We start from the raw sequence: 10,646 nt of genomic DNA on the forward strand, positions 1-10,646 counted from the left end.
GGCCCCACTTCCGCGGCCCACCCCGGGCCCCTTCCACGCGCCGCCGCCGCACGGTTTCCCCTATCCGGCGCCGCCGCAGGCCCCTCCGCCCCTCGCCGAGCAGCAGCAGTGCCGGGGCGGGCGTCACGGCCGAGGTGGCCGCAAGCAGCAGCAGCCGCAGCAGCCAGCTGCCCACGGCGGGGCGCCACGCCAGCCGCAGCACCAGCTACCGCCGGCGCCCTGGCAGGCCGGCCAGAACCCTTGGACGGGGGTTGTGCACGCGTATTCCATGCCTATACGCGTGCCCCTGTCCCCGGCTCCTTTGGCGCCCGCCCGGCCCCTCATCAGGCTCTGTATACGGCCCCTCGGGCGTACTAGCCCGCGCCGCTCTACGGCCCCTCGGCCTATGGGTTGCCTCCGACCGGTGGGTTTTTGGCGCCACCGCCTCAGCCGGCGCTGTCCGCCCCGGCCCTCCCCTCGACACCTTGGGACCCCGTGCTCCTAGCGGCTCTCCACACTACCCCCACGCCGCAGCAGTACACTGGGGGTGGCGACTGGTATATGGACACTGGAGCCATGGCTCACATGGTCGCCAACCCTGGTAACCTTCTTGCCGCTCATCCCGTTCACACCGCTACTCGCATTACCGTGGGTGACGGCTCTTCCATGCATATTACTCATGTCGTCCATGCTGCTTTTCCTTCTAACTCCATGCCATTATATCTTTCTAATGTGCTTGTTTCTCCTGACATCATTAAAAATCTTGTTTCTGTTCGTTCTCTTACACATGAAAATCCTGTTACCGTTGAATTTGACATGTTTGGCTTTTCTGTCAAGGATGCCCGTACCTGGATGGTGCTCCACCGATGTGACAGCCCCGACGAGCTTTACCCAGTCCACTCATCTACCTCCTCCGTTGCTGCACCCATGGCGCTCTCCGCCGGAGTGGACCTGTGGCACGCTCGTCTCGGTCATCCCAACATCGCCACCCTTCGTCATATTCTTCGGAGTTTTTCATTCACGTGTAATAAGATCGACGATCACACTTGTCATGCTTGTCGTCTCGGCAAACATGTTCGTCTTCCTTTTAGCACTTCCTTGCATGTCGCATCATACCCGTTTGAGTTAATTCATAGTGATGTTTGGACCTCTCCTGTTGCAAGTAACACGGGCTATCTTTATTACCTTGTCATACTTGATGATTTTTCGCACTATGTGTGGACCTTCCCGTTGCGGCGAAAGTCGGACTCTATTGCCACTCTCACCGCTTTCTACTCCTATGTCTCCACGCAGTTTGGACGTCCCATTCATGTGTTGCAAACAGACAATGGGAAGGAGTTCGATAACCTTGTGATCCGCAACCTTCTCGCCACACACGGCACGATCTTTCGTCTCACTTGCCCATACACTTCGCAACAAAATGGTTGTGCTGAGCGCGTGCTTTGCACTCTCATTGACTGTGTTCGCACCCTCCTCTTTCACGCCAATGTGCCACCACGTTTTTGGCCCGACGCGCTCGCCACCGCATCACTACTCATTAACATTCATCCTTGTCGCACTCGCGGGAATTTTGCACCTCATCACCTCTTGTTTGGCACGCCACCCTCCTATGCTGAGCTCCGCATCTTCGGTTGCCTGTGCTACCCCAGCATCGCTTCCACTGCTCCTCATAAGCTCGCACCTCGGTCTGTGGCCTGCATCTTTCTCGGCTATCCTCCCAACACCAAAGGCTACCGCTGCTATGATCCTATCTCACATCGGGTGATCACTTCACGACGCGTTTACTTTGATGAGATGGTTTTTCCGTTCCATCAGGTACCTTTAGATGTTGCGGCCTTGGGCCGCCTCCCGGCTTTGAGGCTGCACCCCGCGCCACGGGTCGAGTCTCTCCCCGGTTGGCTGCCCCAGGGGCCGCACCTCCCTCGGCGCCCGCGACGCTTCAGGCGTCATCGGCCTCGACCCTGCTGGCGGCCTCGCCCGCCACCTCGCCCGCGGTGGCCTCGTCCGCCGCCTCGCCCGCGGTGGCCCCGTCCGCCGCCTCGCCGACAGCCTCGCCCGCCGCCTGATACGTCTCCAACGTATCTACTTTTCCAAACACTTTTAATTTGCCCTTGTTTTGGACTCTAATTTGCATGATTTGAATGAAACTAACCCGGACTAACGTTGTTTTCAGCAGAACTGCCATGATGCTGTTTTATGTGTAGAAAAGAAAAGTTCTCGGAATGTCCTGAAAATCCACGGAGGCACTTTTTGGAATTAATAAGAATTTCTGGGTGCCATGATTTCAGATCTGAACCTATTATGTTTTCATGAATATATGTGTGTTCTTGATCCTATCTTGCAAGTCTATAGTCACATATTATGTGTTATGATCCGACAACCCCGAAGTGACAATAATCGGGATACTTCTAGGTGATGACCGTAGTTTGAGGAGTTCATGTATTCACTATGTGTTAATGCTTTGGTCAGGTTCTCTATTAAAAGGAGGCCTTAATATCCCTTAGTTTCCACTAGGACCCCGCTGCCCCGGGAGGGTAGGACAAAAGATGTCATGCAAGTTCTTTTCCATAAGCACGTATGACTATTTACGGAATACATGCCTACATTACATTGATGAATTGGAGCTAGTTCTGTGTCACCCTATGTTATAGCTATTACATGAGGAATCGCATCCGGCATAATTATCCATCACTGATCCATTGCCTACGAGCTTTTCATATATTGTTCTTCGCTTAATTACTTTTCCGTTGCTGCTATTACAACTACTACAAAACCCCAAAAACATTTATCTTTACCTTTGCTACTGTTACCATTACTATCATACTACTTTGCTACTAAATACTTTGTTGCAGATATTAAGTTATCCAGGTCTGGTTGAATTGACAACTCAACTGCTACTACTCAAGAATATTCTTTGGCTCCCCTTGTGTCGAATCAATAAATTTGGGTTGTACTTCACCCTCGAAAGCTGTTGCGAACCCCTACACTTGTGGGTTATCAAGACTAATTTCTGGCGCCGTTGCTGGGGAGCATAGCTCTATTCTCAGAGTCACTTGGGATTTATATCTGTTGATCACTATGAAGAACTTGAAAGACGCTAAAACCAAGATTCTCCTTCCGTTATTAGTTGGCTTGCGACACCTAACCTGCTACTGCTATGAATTCTGATATGTCGCATGTTATTGATGATGCCACTTCTGTTATGCATGATGAAACTACTTCTGTGCGTGATACTACTTTGCCATTAGGTGAATTTCTTGATGAACAACTTGCTAGAGTTAGGGGGAATGAAAATATTGAAGATGCTATTATTGATGATAGTGATGATGAAGGTTCTCCCAATGATTATGTATTGTCTGTTGTTCCTAAGGGTTATGTTATGAATGAAGAAGCTGCTAGGGAAATCTTTGCTTGCAATGATAGATCTGATCTTAAGAAATTATTAGCGAAATGGAAGCAACAGTCTCTTAATGCTAGAATGAAACCTGACCCTGCTTTTGCTACTTCACCTATTTGTGTTACTGATAAGGATTATGAATTCTCTGTTGATCCTGAGATTATTACTCTTGTTGAATCTGATCCTTTTTATGGCCTTGAATCTGAAACTGTTGTGGCACATCTTACCAAGTTGAATGATATAGCTATCCTGTTTACTCATGATGAAAGATCTCGCTATTTTTATATCCTTAAGATATTTCAGTTCTCGTTAAAGGGTGATGCTAAGACTTGGTATAATTCTCTTGCTCCTGGTTGTGTGCGTAGTCCCCAGGATATGATTTATTACTTCTCTGCTAAATATTTCCCTGCTCATAAGAAACAAGCTGCCTTGCGGGAAATATATAATTTTGTGCAAATCAAAGAAGAGAGTCTCCCACAAGCTTGGGGGAGGCTTCTTCGGTTACTTAATGCTTTGCCTGATCATCCTCTTAAGAAAAATGAAATACTTGATATCTTTTATAATGGACTAGCCGATGCTTCCAAGGACTACTTGGATAGTTGTGTTGGTTGTGTTTTCAGGGAAAGAACAGTAGACGAAGCTGAAATATTATTGAATAATATGTTGACTAATGAAAATAATTGGACTCTTCCTGAGCCAATTCCTGAGGCAATTCCTGAGCCTATTCCTAAACCCACTCCAAAGAAGAGAGGTGTTTTATTTCTCATTCCTGAATATATGCAAGAGGCAAAGAAATCAATGAAAGAAAAAGGTATTAAAGCTGAAGATGTTAAGAATTTACCTCCTATTGAAGAAATACATGGTCTTAATATACTACCTGTTGAAGAACCATATTGTCTTGATAACCCGACACAGGTAGTAAAGGTAAATTCTCTCTATAGATATGATAAAGTTGAAATCCCCTCTACTAAATTTCATAGCCATGCTTAGATGAATTTGATGACTTTATGGCAAAACAAGAAAGTTTTAATGCTTATGTTGGTAGAGAGTTAAAGAATAATGCTTTCGAGATAGGACGTGTAAGTGATAATCTGGCTAGAGTTAAAGATGAACTTCACCTCGTTAGCATATATGCTTCTATGGTTGCTACTCAAGCTGAGCAAGTACTTAAAGCTCAAAATGATTTGCTTGAGGAATTAAACAATAAAAATGACTTTGTTGTTAGAGTGGCTACTAGAACAAGTAGAATGACTCAAGAACCTTTGTATCCTGAAGGCCACCCTAAGAGAATCGAGCCAGATTCTCAAAGAAATAATTTAGAGGCACCTAGTTCTTCTAAAAAGAATAAAAAGAAAAACAATAGGACTTTGCATGCTTCTAGTGAACCTACTATAGACACACCTGAGAAGCCCAATGATATTTCTATTTCTGATGCTGAAACTCAGTCAGGTGATGAACATGAACCTAGTGATAATGTTAATGATAATGTTAATGTTGATGCTCAACCTAGCAAAAACAATGATGTAGAGATTGAACCTGTTGTTGATCTTGATAACCCACAATCAAAGAATCAACGTTATGATAAGAGAGATTTTGTTGCTAGGAAGCATGGCAAAGAAAGAGAACCATGGGTTCAGAAACCCATGCCCTTTCCTCCTAAACCATCCAAGTCAAAGGATGATGAGGATTTTGAGCGCTTTGCTGAAATAATTAGACCTATTTTCTTACGTATGCGCTTAACTGATATGCTGAAAGTAAATCCTTATGCTAAGTATATGAAGGATATCATTAGAAATAAAAGAAAGATACCGGAAGCTGAAATTTCCACCATGCTTGCTAATTACACTTTTAAGGGTGGAATACCAAAGAAACTTGGAGATCCCGGGGTACCAACTATACCATGCTCCATTAAAAGAAATTATGTTAGAACTGCTTTATGTGATCTTGGAGCTGGTGTTAGTGTTATGCCTGAAGGAAATATGCCCTAGAGGCAATAATAAAGTTATTATTTATTTCCTCATATCATGATAAATGTTTATTATTCATGCTATAATTGTATTAACCAGAAACATGATACATGTGTGAATACATAGACAAACTTAATGTCACTAGTTTTCCTCTACTTGACTAGCTCATTAATCAAAGATGGTTATGTTTCCTAACCATAGACATGTGTTATCATTTGATTAAATGGGATCACATCATTAGGAGAATGATGTGATTGACTTGACCCATTCCGTTAGCTTAGCACTTGATCGTTTAGTATGTTGTTATTGCTTTATTCATGACTTATACAAAGTTCCTATAACTATGAGATTATGCAACTCCCATTTACCAGAGGAACACTTTGTGTGCTACCAAACGTCACAACGTAATTGGGTGATTATAAAGGAGCTCTACAGGTGTCTCCAAAGGTTCATGTTGAGTTGGCGTATTTCGAGATTAGGTTTTGTCACTCTGATTGTCAGAGAGGTATCTCTGGGCCCTCTCGGTAATGCACATCACTATAAGCCTTGCAAGCAATGTAGCTAATGAGTTAGTTATGGAATGATGCATTACGTAACGAGTAAAGAGACTTGCCGGTAACGAGACTGAACTAGGTATTGGATACCGACGATCGAATCTCGGGCAAGTAACATACCGATGACAAAGGGAACAACGTATGTTGTTATGCGGTTTGACCGATAAAGATCTTCGTAGAATATGTAGGAGCCAATATGAGCATCCAGGTTCCGCTATTGGTTATTGACCGGAAACTGTTCCAGGTCATGTCTACATAGTTCTCGAACCCGTAGGGTCCGCACGCTTAACGTTATGATGATAGTTATATTATGAGTTTATAGTTTTTGATGTAATGAAGGTTGTTCGGAGTCCCGGATGTGATCACGGACATGACGAGGAGTCTCGAAATGGTCGAGACATAAAGATTGATGTATTGGAAGCCTATATTTGGATATCGGAATCGTTCCGGGTGAAATCAGGATTTTACCGGAGTACTGGGGGGTTACCGGAACCCCCCCCCCCCGGGGGGTTAATGGGCCTACATGGGCCCTAAGGGAGAAGAGGAGGGCCGGCCAGGGCAGGCCGCGCGCCCCCTCCCCCCTAGTCCGAATAGGACAAGGAAGGGGGGGGCGCCGCCCCCTTTCCTCTTTCCCCCTTCCCCCTTCCTTCTCCAACAAGGCAAGAGGGGGGAGTCCTACTCCCGGTGGGAGTAGGACTCCTCCAGGCACACCCCTAGGGGCCGGCCGCACCTCCCCCCTCCCTCCTTTATATACGAGGGCAGGGGAGCACCCCATAACACACAAGTTGATCTTTGTGATCGTTCCTTGGCCGTGTGCGGTGCCCCCCCTCCACCATATTCCACCTCGGTCATATCATAGCGGTGCTTAGGCAAAGCCCTGCGTCGGTAGAACATCATAACCGTCACCACGCCATCGTGCTGACGGAACTCTTCCCTGACATCCTGCTGGATCGGAGTCCGGGGATCGTCATCGAGCTGAACGTGTGCTGAACTCGGAGGTGCCGTACGTTCGGTACTTGGATCGGTCGGATCGTGAAGACGTACGACTACATCAACCACGTTGTTCTAACGCTTCTGCTTTCGGTCTACGAGGGTACGTGGACAACATTCTCCCCTCTCGTTGCTATACATCACCATGATCTTGCGTGTGCGTAGGAAAATTTTGAAATTACTACGTTACCCAACAGTGGCATCTGAGCCTAGGTTATATGCGTTGATGTTATATGCACGAGTAGAACACAAGTGAGTTGTGGGTGATACAAGTCATACTGCTTACCAGCATGTCATACTTTGGTTCGGCGGTATTGTTGGATGAAGCGGCCCGGGCCGACATTACGCGTATGCTTACGCGAGACTGGTTCTACCGACGTGCTTTCACACAGGTGGCTAGCGGGTGTCTGTTTCTCCAACTTTAGTTGAACCGAGTGTGGCTACGCCCGGTCCTTGCGAAGGTTAAAACAGCACTAACTTGACAAACTATCATTGTGGTTTTGATGCGTAGGTAAGAAAGGTTCTTGCTCAGCCCGTAGCAGCCACGTAAAATTTGCAACAACAAAGTAGAGGACGTCTAACTTGTTTTTGCAGGGCATGTTGATATGGTCAAGACGTGACGCTATATTTTATTGTATGAGATGACCATGTTTTGTAACCGAAGTTATCGGCAACTAGCAGGAGCCATATGGTTGTCGCTTTATTGTATGAAATGCAAACGCCCTGTAATTGCTTTACTTTATCACTAAGCGGTAGCGATAGTCGTAGAAGCAATAGATGGCGTAACGACAACGATGCTACGATGGAGATCAAGGTGTCACGCCGGTGACGATGGTGATCACGACGATGCCTCAGAGATGGAGATCCCAAGCACAAGATGATGATGGCCATATCATATCACTTATATTGATTGCATGTGATGTTTATCCTTTATGCATCTTATCTTGCTTTGATTGACGGTAGCATTTTAAGATGATCTCTCACTAAATTATCAAGAAGTGTTCTCCCTGAGTATGCACCGTTGTGAAAGTTCTTTGTGCTGAGACACCACGTGATGATCGGGTGTGATAGGCTCTACATTCAAATACAACGGGTGCAAAACAGATGCACACGCAGAATACTCAGGTTAAAACTTGACGAGCCTAGCATATATAGATATGGCCTCGGAACACGGAGACCGAAACGTCGAACGTGAATCATATAGTAGATATGATCAACATAGTGATGTTCACCATTGAAACTACTCCATCTCACGTGATGATCGGACATGGTTTAGTTGATTTGGATCACGTGATCACTTAGATGACTAGAGAGATGTCTGTCTAAGTGGGAGTTCTTAAGTAATATGATTAATTGAACTTAAATTTGTCATGAACTTAGTACCTGATAGTATTTTGCTTGTCTATGTTTGTTGTAGATAGATGGCTCGTGTTGTTGTTCCGTTGAATTTTAATGCGTTCCTTGAGAAAGCTAAGTTGAAAGATGATGGTAGCAATAAGACGGACTGGGTCCGTAACCTGAGGATTATCCTCATTGCTGCACAGAAGAATTACGTCCTGGAAGCACCGCTTAGTGCCAGGCCTTCTACAGATGCAACTGACAACGTTAAGAACGTCTGGCAGAGCAAAGCTGATGACTACTCGATAGTTCAGTGTGCCATGCTTTACGGCTTGGAACCGGGTCTTCAACGACGTTTTGAACGTCATGGAGCATATGAGATGTTCCAGGAGTTGAAGTTAATATTTCAAGCAAATGCCCGGATTGAGAGATATGAAGTCTCCAATAAGTTCTATAGCTATAAGATGGAGGAGAATAGTTCTGTCAATGAACATATACTCAAAATGTCTGGGTATAATAATCACTTGATTCAACTGGGAGTTAATCTTCCTGATGATAGTGTCATTGACAGAATTCTTCAATCACTGCCACCAAGCTACAAGAGCTTTGTGATGAACTATAATATGCAAGGGATGGACAAGACTATTCCCGAGCTCTTCGCAATGCTGAAAGCTGCGGAGGTAGAAATCAAGAAGGAGCATCAAGTGTTGATGGTCAATAAGACCACCAGTTTCAAGAAAAAGGGAAAAGGGAAGAAGAAGGGGAACTTCAAGAAGAACAGTAAACAAGTTGTTGCTCAAGAGAAGAAAGCCAAGTCTGGACCTAAGTCTGAGACTGAGTGCTTCTACTACAAGCAAACTGGACACTGGAAGAGGAACTGCCCCAAGTATTTGGCGGATAAGAAGAATGGCAAAGTGAACAAAGGTATATGTGATATACATGTTATTGATGTGTACCTTACTAATGCTCGCAGTAGCACCTGGGTATTTGATACTGGTTCTGTTGCTAATATTTGCAACTCGAAACAGGGACTACGGATTGAGCGAAGATTGGCTAAGGACGAGGTGACGATGCGCGTGGGAAATGGTTCCAAAGTCGATGTGATCGCGGTCGGCACGCTACCTCTACATCTACCATCGGGATTAGTTTTAGACCTAAATAATTGTTATTTGGTGCCAGCGTTAAGCATGAACATTATATCTGGATCTTGTTTGATGCGAGACGGTTATTCATTTAAATCAGAGAATAATGGTTGTTCTATTTATATGAGTAATATCTTTTATGGTCATGCACCCTTGAAGAGTGGTCTATTTTTATTGAATCTCGATAGTAGTGATACACATATTCATAATGTTGAAACCAAAAGATGCAGAGTTGATAATGATAGTGCAAGTTATTTGTGGCCCTGCCGTTTAGGTCATATCGGTGTAAAGCGCATGAAGAAACTCCATACTGATGGACTTCTGGAATCACTTGATTATGAATCACTTGGTACTTGCGAACCGTGCCTCATGGGCAAGATGACTAAAACGCCGTTATCTGGAACTATGGAGCGAGCACCTGATCTATTGGAAATCATACATACTGATGTATGTGGTCCAATGAATATTGAAGCTCGCGGCGGGTATTGTTATTTTCTCACCTTCGCAGATGATTTGAGCATATATGGGTATATCTACTTGATGAAACACAAGTCTGAAACATTTGAAAAGTTCAAAGAATTTCAGAGTGAAGTGGAAAATCATCGTAACAAGAAAATAAAATTTCTACGATCTGATCGTGGAGGAGAATATTTGAGTTACGAGTTTGGTTTACATTTGAAACAATGCGGAATAGTTTCGCAACTCACGCCACCCAGAACACCACAACGAAATGGTGTGTCCGAACATCGTAATCGTACTTTACTCGATATGGTGCGATCTATTTTGTCTCTTACTGATTTACCGCTATCATTTTGGGGTTACACTTTAGAGACGGCCGCATTCACGTTAAATAGGGCACCATCAAAATCCGTTGAGACGACGCCTTATGAACTATGGTTTGGCAAGAAACCAAAGTTGTCGTTTCTTAAAGTTTGGGCCTGCGATGCTTATGTGAAGAAACTTCAACCAGATAAGCTCGAACCCAAATCGGAGAAATGTGTCTTCATAGGATACCCAAAAGAGACTATTGGGTACACCTTCTATCACAGATCCGAGGGCAAGATTTTTGTTGCTAAATTCGGATCCTTTCTAGAGAAGGAGTTTCTCTCAAAGAAGTGAGTGGGAGGAAAGTAGAACTTGATGAGGTAACTGTACCTACTCCCTTGTTGGAAAGTAGTTCATCACAAGAACCGGTTCCTGTGACAACTACACCAATAAGTGAGGAAGCTAATGATATAGATCATGAAACTTCAGGTCAAGTTACTACTAAACCTCGTAG

Source organism: Triticum dicoccoides, chromosome 1B, assembly GCF_002162155.2.
Source record: "Triticum dicoccoides isolate Atlit2015 ecotype Zavitan chromosome 1B, WEW_v2.0, whole genome shotgun sequence".
Lineage (NCBI taxonomy): Eukaryota > Viridiplantae > Streptophyta > Magnoliopsida > Poales > Poaceae > Triticum > Triticum dicoccoides.